Below are 15,985 nucleotides of genomic sequence, written 5' to 3'. Positions count from 1 at the left end.
ATGGCTCTGCCTGCAGACACAGCCATAGCAGTGGTCCTTGCATTAATCTATTTAAGAGAGTCACAGAGGACTCTTGCCGTGTCCTGAATGTGTTTTAGGAAAGTTACAGTAGTAAACAAGGTCATATTACCTGAAAGACTCTCTTGAATTTGAGTAGCCCACGTATAAATGGCATGTGTCATCCAGCAACCAGCAATGACTGGTCTTTGAGCTACACCTGCAGCAGTGTAGATAGATTTCAGAGTGGTCTCAATTTTCCTTTCCCCCGTGTCCTTTACTGTAAAAGAACCCAGAGATGGGAGCACCGACTTTTTAGAAAGGCGAGAGACAGACGTCTACTGCTGGAGATTCTTCCCAGAATTTCCTGCCTTCAGGGGCAAAGTGGTAGGTATTCAAAAACATTTTGGACACCTGATATTTTTTATCTGGATTTTCTCCGGCAGGGTCCACAGGTTATCCACAGGATAACATTGGGATATGATGGAGCGACAGCGTTTTGGCACCAAATGATCACAAGCTTTCTGGCCTCCCAGGATGCAATGGGCTCGTCCATATATTCCCGCCCACTGGCTCAGTCAAATCAGTTTTTTGTTTGGTGCGGCAGGAGCTGGACCATGGTCACAGAGCTGCTGTGTTTGGAAGCCCTAAGCTTTATTATTTTATTTTTATAGTCTTACTACATTGTTTTGAGTGATCTTTCCTAACAGCGTCTTACACGCATATCGGAAAGAGTCGCTCCAACAACTCTCCGCCGGGTCACAACAACGCTTACCCACGGTACAAGTGCTGTCTCGACGGGCGTCTGTGTTGGATATACTAGCAGGTCCAGCAGATCTGGGCCACTAGAAGTCCAGTTTCCAAACCAGAACAGAAACCATCAGCCTGATGGGGCGGGCCTCCACCTGGGGGATTCCAAGGTAGGAGGCCGACTTCTTCAGTTTGCACACATATGGCAGCAGTCGACAACAGATGCCTGGGTGCAAGAAGTGGTATCTCTGGGTTATGATTTCCCTTTCAAGAAGCAGCCTCCTCGAAGGTTTTTTGCACCAGCCCATCTCATATAGAGATGAAGGCCAGAGCACTGCAGGAAGCAGTTCAGAAATTGCTCCAGTCCGGGGTAATTATTCCAGTACCCCCGGAACAACGTGGGCAGGGTTTTTACTCCAACCTATTTTTGGTTCAAAAGCCAAATGGATCATTCCGGCCAATTCTCAATCTCAAAATGTTAAACAAATACATTTGGGTCCCAAGGTTCCATATGGAGACGTTACGCTCCATAGTTTTGGCCATGGAACTGGGGGATTACATGGTAGCCCTGGATATACAGTATGCTTACCTGCATGTGCCTATAGCATTGTCCCATCAGTGTTACCTCAGGTTCACTATCATCCAGCAACATTTTCAATTCCAGGCCTTACCCTTTGGGTTAGCCACAGCACCCAGAGTATTTACCAAGATCATGGTGGTTATGGCAGCTTATCTCCGCAAGCAGGGGATAAGAATTTTTCCATACCTCAATGATCTTTTAATCCTGGCACAATCTCAGGAATTGCTCTTGAGCCATCTCCAACAGACAATAACTTGCCTACAGAACCACGGATGACTCATAAATTGGGCAAATTCGTCTCTGATTCCGTCACAATGGATGATTCACTTGGGGGCTGTATTGGATTCAAGTCTGCAGAAAATATTTTTACCTCTGGAAAAGATATCCAAGGTACAGTTAATGACTCAGGAATTGTTGCACAGTCAGACAATATCAATTCACGCAGCAATGCGAGTGATGGGGTTGATGGTGTCAACATTTGACATGGTGGAATATGCACAATTCCACTCAAGACCTCTGCAGCATCTGATTCTGGCCAGATGGAATGGAGTACATCAGATAATAAAGAAACAGATGATGATACTTCCAGAAAAGGTAAAAAGGTCATTAGCCTGGTGGCTACAGACAACCCATCTGTCACAACTGAGGGCCTGAGCTGACGGGAGGCAGAATCCCATCCAGCCGAGTAGAGAGATCCTGGAGACAGCGGATGATGTGGCCCTGTGCAGCCTCCTGATGTTCTAGTCGGGCTGCCAGTTCTTGCATCGGCCTGGCCGCTTGATCCTGGTCTCCGGCTGGATTCATTAGGTCAGTGCTTACTGTCACAACTGAGGGCCTGAGCTGACGGGAGGCAGCCTCAGTTGTAGGGGCTGAGATGTACCGGAACCTGGGAGGTTGTATCAGACCCCTGGACATGTAAGTAACATGAAGAATAACCGCCCGAAGGCGTGACCACGACAACTTGAATAAAAGTCAATGATGTATATTTATGACAAACTCCATGCATCACAGTAGCAGTAAAAGAAACATAAAATCAGCAGAGAAATAATACAGTTCCTGGGTACTACAGGGTGGCAGGGGCCACAGAGCTCTGGTAGTATGAGACAGTTCTTATTATCTGCGAGTTGGAAAGTCCTTACCAGGCCCGACTGTAGCAATGAAGAAAGCCCAGGATCGTACCAGCTGGTGTTCCAGGGAAAGCTGGACTGCTGTAAATAAAATAGCTGCTGTGGGTTCTCGTTGGAACCAGACAGATGTTGGCACGGAGTGGATACTGGCTGGAACCAGTTAAATAATAAATGAAGCTTGAGAGCGATGCAATATGAATGAAATGTAGAGCTTGAGAGCGGAGAAATAATAATACCGGTGGAGAGTGGTAAACTGTAGAAAGGACACCGGCCCTTTAAGAGAAGCTGTACTCTGCTGGAAGCTGGGCTGGAAGCAGGTAATGTTGTGGCTGGAAACAGATGAATCCAAAACGGATCGGAGAGTCAGGCTACACCGCAGGTGGAATGCTGGTGCGGGTCTCTATGGTGGAAGTCTTGAGACAGGAGCTGGAACCTGGAAGACAATCACAGGAGAGAGACAAACAGGAACTAGGTTTGACAACCAAAGCACTGACGCCTTCCTTGCTCAGGCACAGTGTATTTATACCTGCAGCAAGGAAGGGATTGGCTAGGCAATTATGCAGATTAACAATACTGACAACAGATTGGAGGAAATGATCAGCTGACAGAATCCAAGATGGCTGCGCCCATGCAGACACTTGGAGGGAAGTTTGGTTTGTAATCCATGTGGTAATGAAAACAGTAATGGCGGCGCCGGCCACTGGAGACAGGAGACGCCAGGCAGACAAGTGCACATCCAACCACGCGGACACAGCGGAGGCCGCGGCTGACGTAATCCACTCTGACACTCTGCATGCAGAAGCTCAGGGACGGCGGCGGAGGCCGCGGGAGACGCCATGCCAGATGTATTATGGCGTTACTGTGACAGCGTCTCAGAGAGACAGGAGAGGATGCAGGAATGTGAACATTAGGATAACAGATGGGATCCGGTGCTGGAGCGCTGAGCCAGCCTTAGGAGGCATCTGATGGGTAAGAAATGGCGTCCAGATACCCGGATCGTGACAGCACCCCCCCCTTTAGGAGTGGCCCCAGGACACTTCTTTGGCTTTTGAGGAAACTTGGAATGGAATCTCCGGACCAAGGCAGGAGCATGGACATCAGAAGCATTGGTCCATGAACGTTCCTCAGGGCCGTAACCCTTCCAGTCAATAAGATATTGTAGTTGACCGTAACGGTGACGTGAGTCCAGGATCTTGGCCACTTCATACTCAACGCCTCGTTGAGTTTGGACTTTCGGAGTTGGAGGAAGTGAGGAATGAAACCGATTCAAGATCAGCGGTTTCAACAGGGAAACATGGAATGTCCTGGGTATTTTTAAGAAGGGAGGCAACTGGAGTCTGTAAGCAACAGGATTGATGACTTGTTCAATCTTGAAAGGACCGATATAGCGAGGTGCAAACTTCATACTGGGAACTCTTAACCTCAAATTCTTCGTGGATAACCATACCCGATCACTCACCTTGAGAGCAGGAACTGCTCGACGCTTCTTATCCGCAAACTTCTTGTACCTGAACGATGCCTTGAGCAGAGCTGATCGTACGCTCTTCCAGATATTGGCAAACTGATGCAAGGTGATATCCACTGCGGGAACAGAAGTTGCTGGAAGCGGTTGGAACTCAGGGACTTTAGGGTGGAATCCAAAGTTAGTGAAGAATGGTGTTGAAGCAGATGAAGAATGATACTGGTTGTTATGACAGAACTCGGCCCAGGGAAGTAATTGAACCCAGTCATCTTGAGAGGAGGACACATAGATGCGGAGGAAGGCCTCCAAGTCCTGATTCACCCTCTCGGTTTGACCATTGGTCTGAGGATGGTAAGCCGTGGAAAACTTTAGCTTGACTTGGAGGACTTGACATAAACTTCGCCAGAATTTGGCTGTGAATTGAACTCCTCGATCTGAGATAATTTCTTCAGGAAGACCGTGGAGTCGGAAGATCTCTTGTATGAATACTTGAGCCAACTTGGAAGCTGACGGAAGACCGGTGAGAGGAATGAAGTGTGCCATCTTGGTGAACCGGTCAACTACCACCCAGATGGTATTGAACTTGTTGCACATGGGTAAATCTGTAATAAAATCCATCGACAAATGGGTCCAAGGTCGACGGGGAACAGATAATGGAACCAGTTGCCCCGCAGGCGACTGGCGGAATACCTTATGTTGAGCACACTTTGGGCAAGATGCAATAAACTCCAAGACGTCCTTTTTCAGAGTTGGCCACCAATAGGACCTAGAGATAAACTCCAGGGTTTTTTGGATACCTGTATGTCCGGCAAAACGGGAAGCATGGGCCCAATGCATGAGCTTCTTCCTTAGCATCGGTTTCACAAAACTTTTCCCTGATGGGGGCGTAGAGTCCATCCCTACCGTGGAGAATGCCAACGGATTTATAATAGGATGCTTGTCTGAAGACTCTGACTCATTTTCTTGCTCCCATGAGCGGGAAAGGGCATCGGCCTTGCGATTCTGAGAGCCCGGACAGAACTGGAGTTTAAAGTCGAACCTGGAAAAGAAAAGTGCCCATCTGGCCTGACGAGGGTTGAGACATTGTGTGCCTTTCAGATATAAAAGGTTCTTGTGGTCTGTAAGTATGGTGATTGAATGAGAAGCTCCCTCCAACAGATACCTCCACTCTTCTAGAGCGAGCTTGATGGCTAGCAACTCCTGGTCGCCAATGGCATAGTTGCGCTCAGCTGGGGAGAACTTCCGGGAGAAGAAACTGCAAGGGTGTAAATGGCCATCTTTAGCCCTCTGAGATAACACCGCTCCTACTCCAACGGAGGAGGCATCCACCTCTAAGATGAAAGGAGAGTCGATGTCAGGCTGTTTCAGAACAGGCGCAGAGATGAACCTTTGTTTTAACAGATGAAATGCTTGCATGGCTTCTTCAGACCACTTGGACGGGTTAGCACCCTTCTTAGTGAAAGCAGTAATAGGCGCCACAATGGTGGAAAAGTCTCGTATAAACTTTCGGTAATAGTTGGCGAACCCTAAGAACCTCTGGACCCCTTTGAGGGTTAAGGGTACCGGCCAATTTTGGATTGCTTGTAGTTTCTCAGGATCCATCTCTAGTAAGGAACCGGACACAATGTACCCTAGAAACGGAATGGACTTGACTTCAAAGACGCATTTCTCTAATTTGCAATAGAGATGATTGACACGGAGACGGGACAGAACCTCTTTAACCCAAAAACGATGTTCCTCTAAATCGTTGGCAAAAATGAGGATATCGTCTAGATAGACCACGACATGACGGTATAGAATGTCTCTGAAGATCTCATTGACAAAATGCTGGAAGACAGCTGGAGCATTGCTCAATCCGAAGGGCATGACGAGGTACTCATAATGTCCGTCACGGGTGTTAAAGGCGGTCTTCCACTCGTCACCCTCACGGATCCGGATGAGATTGTATGCACCTCTCAAGTCCAGCTTTGTAAAGATGGTAGCTCCGCTTACTCTGTCAAAGAGCTCAGTAATCAGGGGTAAAGGATAACGGTTCTTGATGGTAATGTCGTTCAAACCTCTGTAGTCGATGCACGGCCGCAGACCACCATCTTTCTTCTTTACAAAAAAGAAGCCTGCGCCGGCTGGAGAAGAAGAAGGTCGAATGAACCCCTTTGCTAGGTTCTCTTTAATGTATTCCTCCATAGAATGCGTCTCAGGCAGAGACAACGGATAAGTTCGGCCTCGAGGTGGAACCTTCCCTGGAACGAGATCAATCGGGCAGTCCCATTCTCTATGAGGAGGAAGGATATCAGCAGAAGCTTTACTGAACACATCCGTGAAATCTTGATATGGAGGAGGTGGAACATCAGACGACCTGGGGGAGGAAGAACAGACAGGCAATACTTTAAACAAACATGTCTCAGCACAGGAGGAACCCCATGCCAGGATTTGCGTAGTCATCCAATCAATTGTAGGATTGTGAAGACGGAGCCATGGAAGGCCCAGGACCACAGGATGTGTGGCTCTTGGAATCACTAAAAAAGAAATAAGTTCGGAATGAAGAACTCCCACTCTCAGACGAACTGGTAGAGTCCTTATAGAAATAACTGCATCAAAAAATTTTGCTGCCATCCACGGCAGTTAAAGAAATGGACGAAGGAAGTCTCTCGGTGGGTAGGGACCACCGTTTAACATAGGCTTCGGTAATAAAGTTCCCAGCTGCTCCGGAATCAAGGAGGGCAATGACGTTCCGATAACGTTGAGCAACTTGAAGCGAGACTGGGAGATTACAATCTTGAGGAGATGGAGAGGAGATCATTACTCCTAGCCGGCCCTCTCCTTGGCGAGCTAGGATTTGGAGTTTCCCGGACGTTTGGGACAGGCATTAATGGTGTGAGACGGAGCCGCACAATAAAGACAGAGAGACTCGGAGAGACGTCTTCGGCGCTCAGCAGGAGTTAAACGGGAACGGCCAATTTGCATGGACTCATCTTTAGTTGGTGACAGTTGTCGAGGAGGAGGAGCAGAAGATTTTGGAGCAGATGATCTTCCACGCTCAGTTGCTCTCTCTCTGAAACGTAAATCAACTTTCGTGCAGAGTGAGATTAGCTCATCTAACTTAGAGGGTAAGTCTCTGGTAGCTAACTCATCTTTAATACGCTCAGATAAGCCATGCCAGAATGCAGCATACAGGGCCTCGTCGTTCCAGACCAGTTCGGACGCCAGGATCTGGAACTGTATCAGATATTGTCCTACAGTACGTGACCCCTGGCGTAAACGGAGAATCTCGGATGAAGCTGAGGTTACCCGGCCTGGCTCGTCGAAGATGCGCCTGAATGTTGACACGAATGCAGTGTAAGAAGATAGCAGGGTGTCGGACCTCTCCCATAACGGTGATGCCCAATCAAGGGCTGAGCCACTGAGAAGAGAAATAATGTAGGCAATTTTTGTACAGTCACTGGGAAAATTGCCAGGTTGTAGCTCAAACTGAATCTCATACTGGTTGAGAAATCCCCTGCAGAATCTTGGAGATCCGTCAAATTTTGCTGGCGTTGGAAGATGAAGACGTGGAGCAGAAATGGGTAAGGTGGGTGGGGTTATAGCTGGAGTCACTGTGGTTGACGCACCAGACGCGCCTGATCCACGGAGAGTTGTCTGAATCCCATCCAGCCGAGTAGAGAGATCCTGGACACAGCGGATGATGTGGCCCTGTGCAGCCTCCTGATGTTCTAGTCGGGCTGCCAGTTCTTGCATCGGCCTGGCCGCTTGATCCTGGTCTCCAGCTGGATTCATTAGGTCAGTGCTTACTGTCACAACTGAGGGCCTGAGCTGACGGGAGGCAGCCTCAGTTGTAGGGGCTGAGATGTACCGGAACCTGGGAGGTTGTATCAGACCCCTGGACATGTAAGTAACATGAAGAATAACCGCCCGAAGGCGTGACCACGACAACTTGAATAAAAGTCAATGATGTTTATTTATGACAAACTCCATGCATCACAGTAGCAGTAAAAGAAACATAAAATCAGCAGAGAAATAATACAGTTCCTGGGTACTACAGGGTGGCAGGGGCCACAGAGCTCTGGTAGTATGAGACAGTTCTTATTATCTGCGAGTTGGAAAGTCCTTACCAGGCCCGACTGTAGCAATGAAGAAAGCCCAGGATCGTACCAGCTGGTGTTCCAGGGAAAGCTGGACTGCTGTAAATAAAATAGCTGCTGTGGGTTCTCGTTGGAACCAGACAGATGTTGGCACGGAGTGGATACTGGCTGGAACCAGTTAAATAATAAATGAAGCTTGAGAGCGATGCAATATGAATGAAATGTAGAGCGGAGAAATAATAATACCGGTGGAGAGTGGTAAACTGTAGAAAGGACACCGGCCCTTTAAGAGAAGCTGTACTCTGCTGGAAGCTGGGCTGGAAGCAGGTAATGTTGTGGCTGGAAACAGATGAATCCAAAACGGATCGGAGAGTCAGGCTACACCGCAGGTGGAATGCTGGTGCGGGTCTCTATGGTGGAAGTCTTGAGACAGGAGCTGGAACCTGGAAGACAATCACAGGAGAGAGACAAACAGGAACTAGGTTTGACAACCAAAGCACTGACGCCTTCCTTGCTCAGGCACAGTGTATTTATACCTGCAGCAAGGAAGGGATTGGCTAGGCAATTATGCAGATTAACAATACTGACAACAGATTGGAGGAAATGATCAGCTGACAGAATCCAAGATGGCTGCGCCCATGCAGACACTTGGAGGGAAGTTTGGTTTGTAATCCATGTGGTAATGAAAACAGTAATGGCGGCGCCGGCCACTGGAGACAGGAGACGCCAGGCAGACAAGTGCACATCCAACCACGCGGACACAGCGGAGGCCGCGGCTGACGTAATCCACTCTGACACTCTGCATGCAGAAGCTCAGGGACGGCGGCGGAGGCCGCGGGAGACGCCATGCCAGATGTATTATGGCGTTACTGTGACAGCGTCTCAGAGAGACAGGAGAGGATGCAGGAATGTGAACATTAGGATAACAGATGGGATCCGGTGCTGGAGCGCTGAGCCAGCCTTAGGAGGCATCTGATGGGTAAGAAATGGCGCCCAGATACCCGGATCGTGACACCATCTAGACAAGGGGAGACCCTTTTGGATATCAGATTGGGAGAGCCTGACAATGGATGCCAGTCTACAGGGCTGGGGAGCAGTGTCTGGAAAATGATGGTTCCAAGGACAGTGGACCACAGAAGAAAGTTACCTACCAATAAACCTGTTAGAACTTCAGGCCATATACATGGCACTGATTCAGGCAAAGGACATTCTGCAAGGAAAACCAGTCCAGATCTGCTCGGACAATGCAACGGCAGTAGTGTACCTCAACCCTCAGGGAGGAACTCACAGCCAAAAAGCAATGAAGGAGGTATGTCACATACTAAAGTTGGAAGAACTCCATCTCCTGGCATTATCCGCAGTGTTTGTTCCAGGAGTCCTAAACTGGGAAGCGGACTTTCTCAGTCGACACACCATTTGAGCAAGCGAATAGGCTCTACACCCGGAAGTATTTCAGACTCTAGTAGACAAGTGGGGGTTGCCAGAAGTAGATCTCATGGCGTCCCGTCTGAACAACAAAGTTCCGGCATTCGGGTCAAGAGCAAAAGACCCTGGAGCGATCCTTGTGGATGCACTGTCAGTGAAATGGGACTTTCATCTGGCATATCTGTTACCTCCAATCTCCCTGATACCCAGGGTGGTGAGGAAAATAAAACAAACAAAGGGTGCTATGATTCTAATAGCTCCGGCTTGGCCCAGAAGGCATTGGTACATAGATATGCAGAGAATGTCGATGGATGCTCCAATTCTGCTCCCTCAATGTCCAGATCTACTGATGCAGGATCCTTGTTATCACAAGCATCTGGATCGGCTGTCTTTCACGGCGTGGCTGTTGAAACCTCTATCCTGAAGTCAAGAGGTTTTTCACAACAGGTAATTCAAACTATGCTCAGGGCAAGGAAACCCTCCTCAGCTCGCATTTATGACCAAATATGGCAAGCCTATATTCATTGGTGCAGTGAAAGAAGTATGGATCCAAAATCTTTCAGAGTATCCAGAATCTTAGATTTCCTTCAGGCAGGAATGGAGAAAGGTTTGAAGGTAGCTTCCTTGAGAGTTTAAGTTTCAGCATTGACTGTATTGTTCCAAAAGAAAATTGCCACTTTACAGGATGTGCGTACTTTTTTCCAGGGAATGTTGTGCAGTCAACCACCCTTTATTCTTCCTGCAGTACCTTGGGATTTAAGTCTGGTCCTCAAAGCCCTTCAAGGGGCTCTGTTTCAATCACTTAATAAAGTGGATCTTAAATGGTTGACAGCTAAAGTACTCTTTCTACTGCGCTGTCGTGTAAGTCTCCTTTTCTGATTTTTTATCCAGATAAAGTAGTTCTCAGAGCTATGTCTGGTTATCTTCCTAAGGTGGTCTCGAAGTTTCACCTTAATGAAGAAATTGTAGTCCCGGCTTTTTAGGTATAAGGACTTTCTGCGGGAGAAGCGTCGCTGGACGTAGTCCGTGCATTAAGAATCTACGTGGATTGTACCAGTGCCATCAGAAAGACAGATTCTCTCTTCATTCTCTACGGATTTCACAAGAGGGGATGGCCTGCTACTAAACAGACGCTAGCTAGATGGCTTCGAATGACGATTTCAGAAGCATATTCTCAAGCTGATCTCCCTGTTCCGGCTAATGTCTCTGCTCACTCTACACGTAAGGTAGGTCCTTCATGGGCAGCACAACATGGTGCTTCAGCAGAACAGATATGTAAATCAGCCACATGGACTTCCATTAACACATTCATTAGACATTATGCCTTGGATACTTTTGCCTCTCATGACGCTGAATTCGGGCAAAAGGTTCTCTTGTCTGATCAGGAGCGTCCCCACCACTAAAAATTGCTTTGGGAAGTCCCAATGTTATCTTGTGAATGACCCGTGGACCCTGCCGGAGAAATATACGTTATGGTATGAACTTACTGTTGATAACGGTATTTCTCCTATGTCCACAGGTTTCCACAGGGATCCCACCCTGACCACCTGATTTGAGAATCTTTATACTCACTAACCTCTTTCCTTTTGTATGGAAGGGTGTGCAGTTGTATTCTTCTCACCTGAATAGGGTTCTACATAATGCTCCTGCAAAAAATGCTTTGGAATACAACTGATTTGACTGAGCCAGTGGGCGGGAATATATGGACAAGCCCGTTGCATCCTGGGAGGCCAGAAAGCTTGTGATCGTTTGGTGCCAATCCGCTGTCGCTCCATCATATCCCAATTTTATCTTGTGGAAACCTGTGGACATAGGAGAAAGGGGACACTCTGGGAGGCGATCAGGTGATCAAGCTCTCAGAGCAAAACGTGCATCACTTCCGGTTCCGGTGTCCGAACTTCTGGTAGCACGGACCGTGGACATCGGCGCCCAGCTCCTGGCACAGCGACCCCTTTCCTCAGCGGGAGGTATCCTTCCAGGCACAAGGGACCCCCTCTGACTATCTACACTGACCACCCAGATTGGAGGCACTAGAAGGTGGACCACACACTTGGTGAGGTAACCACCGGCAACGTCCGGGGAAATTAAGTTTAATCTTTCATTATATACCTCACCTACTGCAAGTGATCCTCTCTCCCCCTTCCTGTTTGGTTAACCCTTCAAGCAACAGCATTTCCTCTACACTGCCCATAAACAAACAGGGGCACTGTGGAAAGTACCACAGATAAAATAATTAAACCTTTTTGATAGCTGCTGCCAATATGGTTGTTATTGTAACTCAATGTATAGCTTACTAAATAGCATTTGAAGGATATTTAAAATAGAGATGTACACCGGACATTTTTAGGGTTTTGTGTTTTGGTTATGGATTCGGTTCCACGGCCGTGTTTTGGATTCGGACGCATTTTGTGAAAACCTCCCTGAAATTTTTTTGTCGGATTCGGGTATGTTTTGGATTCGGGTGTGTTTTTTTTTTTTTTTTTCAAAAAACCCTCAAAAACAGCTTAAATCATAGAATTTGGGGGTAATTTTGATCCTATAGTATTATTAACCTCAATAACCACAATTTCCACTCATTTCCAGTCTATTCTGAACACCTCACACCTCACAATACTATTTTTAGTCCTAAAATTTGCACCGAGGTCGCTGGATGACTAAGCAAAGCGACCCAAGAGGGCTGCACAAACACCTGGCCCATCTAGGAGTGGCACTGCAGTGTCAGACAGGCTGGCACTTAAAAAAATTGGCCTCAAACAGCACATGATGCAAAGAAAAGAGAAAAAGAGGTGCACTGTGGTCGCTGGACTCCTAAGCTAAGCAACACAAACACCTCAATATCACAGGAATTATTAATTCTAATCAATGGTATTATTGGTCCAAATCACTGGAAGAAAATGACAAAATCACTGGAATTATTCGTTCTAATCAATGGAATTATTGGTCCAAATCACTGGAAGAAAATGGAATGGATGGATACTTGCAGTGACACAGAGCTGCAAGATACAGCAATGGCCTACTGTACAACTATATACTGTTAGTCACCAAAATGCTGCACTGTAATACTAGAAGCTATAGAAAAGTATATATATTATTGTATATATCAGTACAGAGCAGTGTAACTGTGACACATGTGTCCTGACAAGCAGTATAGAAGCTATAGAAAAGTATATATATTATTGTATATATCAGTACAGAGCAGTGTAACTGTGACACATGTGTCCTGACAAGCAGTATAGAAGCTATAGAAAAGTATAAATATTATTGTATATATCAGTGCAGATAGAGCAGTGTAACTGTGTCACGTGTCCTGACAAGCAGTATAGAAGCTATAGAAAATAAGAAAAGTATATACATTATTGTATATATCAGTACAGACAGAGCGGTGTAACTGTGACCCATGTGTCCTGACAAGCAGTATAGAAGCTATAGAAAAGTATATATATTACTGTATATCAGTAGTAGTACAGAGCGGTGTAACTGTGACACATGTGTGTCCTGACAAGCAGTATAGAAGCTATAGAAAAGTATATATAATATTACTGTATATCAGTACAGAGCGGTGTAATTGTGACACATGTGTCCTGACAAGCAGTATAGAAGCTATAGAAAAGTATATATATTACTGTATATAAGTAGTAGTACAGAGCGGTGTAACTGTGACACATGTGTGTCCCGACAAGCAGCATAGAAGCTATAGAAAAGTATATATAATATTACTGTATATCAGTACAGAGCAGTGTAACTGTGACACATGTGTCCTGACAAGCAGTATAGAAGCTATAGAAAAGTATATATATTACTGTATATCAGTAGTAGTACAGAGCGGTGTAACTGTGATACATGTGTCCTGACAGGCAGTATAGAAGCTATAGAAAAGTATATATAATATTACTGTATATCAGTACAGAGCGGTGTAACTGTGACACGTGTCCTGACAAGCAGTATAGAAGCTATAGAAAAGTATATATATTACTGTATATCAGTAGTAGTAAAGAGCGGTGTAACTGTGACACATGTGTGTCCTGACAAGTAGTATAGAAGCTATAGAAAAGTATATATAATATTACTGTATATCAGTGAAGAGCAGTGTAACTGTGACACATGTGTCCTGACAAGCAGTATAGAAGCTATAGAAAAGTATATATATTATTGTATATATATCAGTACAGAGCAGTGTAACTGTGACACATGTGTCCTGACAAGCAGTATAGAAGCTATAGAAAAGTATATATATTATTGTATATAGCAGTACAGAGCTGTGTAACTGTGACCCATGTGTGTCCTAACAAGCAGTATAGAAGCTATAGAAAAGTATATATAATATTACTGTATATCAGTACAGAGCAGTGTAATTGTGACACATGTGTCCTGACAAGCAGTATAGAAGCTATAGAAAAGTATATATAATAAGACTGTATATCAGTACAGAGCGGTGTAACTGTGAACCATGTGTGTCCTAACAAGCAGTATAGAAGCTATAGAAAAGTATATATTATATACTGGTGGTTCCCAGTCTCCACAATGCAGCACACTGATCAGATATTTGCAGCACACTGAGCACAGATATGGAGCGTTTTCAGGCAGAGAGCGTAGATATTTTCAGCACACTGAGCACAGATTATTTGCAGCACACTGAGCACAGATATTTTCAGCACACTGAGCACAGATTACGGAGCTTTTCAGGGAGAGAACGCTGCCACGTCCTCTCCGTTCAATCTCCAAAGCACGAGTGAAAATGGCGGCGACGCACGGATCCTTATATAGGATATGAATCTCGCGAGAATCCGACAGCGGGATGATGACGTTCGGGCACGTTCTGGTTAACCGAGCAAGGCGGGAAGATCCGAGGCTGCCTCGGAACCGTGTAAAATGGGTGAAGTTCGGGGGGGTTCGGATCCCGAGGAACCGAACCCGCTCATCTCTAATTTAAATAGGGGACTCACAGATGAAATACAATAACTCAGTGATGAAATCCAATTTGAACTTCTATTACCTTGCATGTCATAATCCATTACACACATTTCTTTGTTAAACTGGGGCCCCTGTTCATAATACCTATGGCTCATATGGAATAATTGTGAATATGTAATTATTACAACTGTAGCATCTCTGCACAATTTGTGAACAGTGCTGGACCTGTTATTCTCTTTGCCATTTGTGCAAACTGCAAACAAATTGGGGCTCGCTGCCTCATGTGTTATAGTGCCTCAATAACTATTGCCTACATTAAGTGCTAGGCTAGTTACTCTATCCATTACATACATGTTTTTGTAAAACTAGGGCACCTGTTCATAATATCTATGGCTCATATGGAATAATTGTGAATCTGTAATCATTACAACTGTGGCATCTCTGCACAGTTTGTGAACAGCGTTGGACATGTTATTCTATTTATCACACATAATTTCTGTACAGTTGTGAAAAAACTAGGGTACAGGCTGTACCGTGTCTGTATTTTGTATTATAGATACAGTCTATGTCAGTAGAATTTATTTTTTTCAACTTTAGCAATACGCTATTATTGAATAAGGGTACAATTTGTACAGATTTGGGTATCACCCTCTGTTGTACGATTTGAATCCAATCTTCAATTTTCTCTCCATTCCAGGGTACTCTCTCATCCCACAAACAACAGTGTCGCTCTGCAATGCTTATGGTAACAGAGCACCACTCCTCATAGGGACAGCAGAAGTACCCATCTACCCTTACTTCTGAGCCATTGTCTGTCTCAGATCACTCCCTCATTCAGTCATTCGATGTTGAGACAGATGACTGAACAGCAGAAGTGTCAGTACATGTAGACTTAGCTCCCACTTTTATACACCTGCTGTACACACGGACCCAAACTAATACACTCCAAGACACATAATACTCAGCAACATTCATTCTGCTACCACTCTGGATCCAACCTAGACACACATTGGTCCCAGTGAATAGTCTCGAGACCGGGCCTATTCATTTTTTTCTTCTAGCCACCCCATAGAACAAACTCAGGCACACACCCGTCTCAAGTACTTTATTATACAAATGCCTGTAGGTTCCAGTGTGCTTGAATTATTATGCGATTTGAAGACATACTTACCTACGGTCAGACCGCACTTGGTATGCCCAACCTCGTCTGATCTTGGAAGCTATGCACTGCAGGGCCTGGCCAGTACCCGGATGGGAGACCACCAGGGAATACTAGGTACTGTAGGTATTTTGTTCTCTCACAAAGAATTGATCCTGTGATCTTCAGACAAGGTATATATCATTGATTTAACTGACAAATCAATATTACATTGAGCCCAAAGAGTGACTCTATTACCACAAATATATTCTTATTGTTACAAAAAACAGGCAATTCTGATAATCAAGGGAATACATATTTTCGCTTACCTAAATAATTATTTTGCCTAAAAATCATAGCATCAATGCATTTATCTATATATGAATGCTTGCTCCTTTCCTTTTAAGTATATTTCAATAAAAGTTATATTTTAATATCTTCATATTTTAATTTTTTTCAAGTGTGCCCTGAAAAAGACATATAGTTACTTTTGTCTTTTTCAAAAGACCACAGCCC

General features: G+C 45.4%; 1 pseudogene; it reads left to right on the top strand.

Moving 5' to 3' along the window:
- Positions 1-15,500: 15,500 nt before the first annotated feature.
- Positions 15,501-15,619, top strand: LOC134912474 (5S ribosomal RNA; annotated as a pseudogene).
- Positions 15,620-15,985: the final 366 nt, after the last annotated feature.

The sequence above is a fragment of the Pseudophryne corroboree genome, chromosome 4 (genome assembly GCF_028390025.1).
Source record: "Pseudophryne corroboree isolate aPseCor3 chromosome 4, aPseCor3.hap2, whole genome shotgun sequence".
NCBI classification, from domain to species: domain Eukaryota; kingdom Metazoa; phylum Chordata; class Amphibia; order Anura; family Myobatrachidae; genus Pseudophryne; species Pseudophryne corroboree.
Note: the sequence above shows the minus strand (reverse complement) of the source record. Positions and strands in the feature narration are given on the sequence as shown.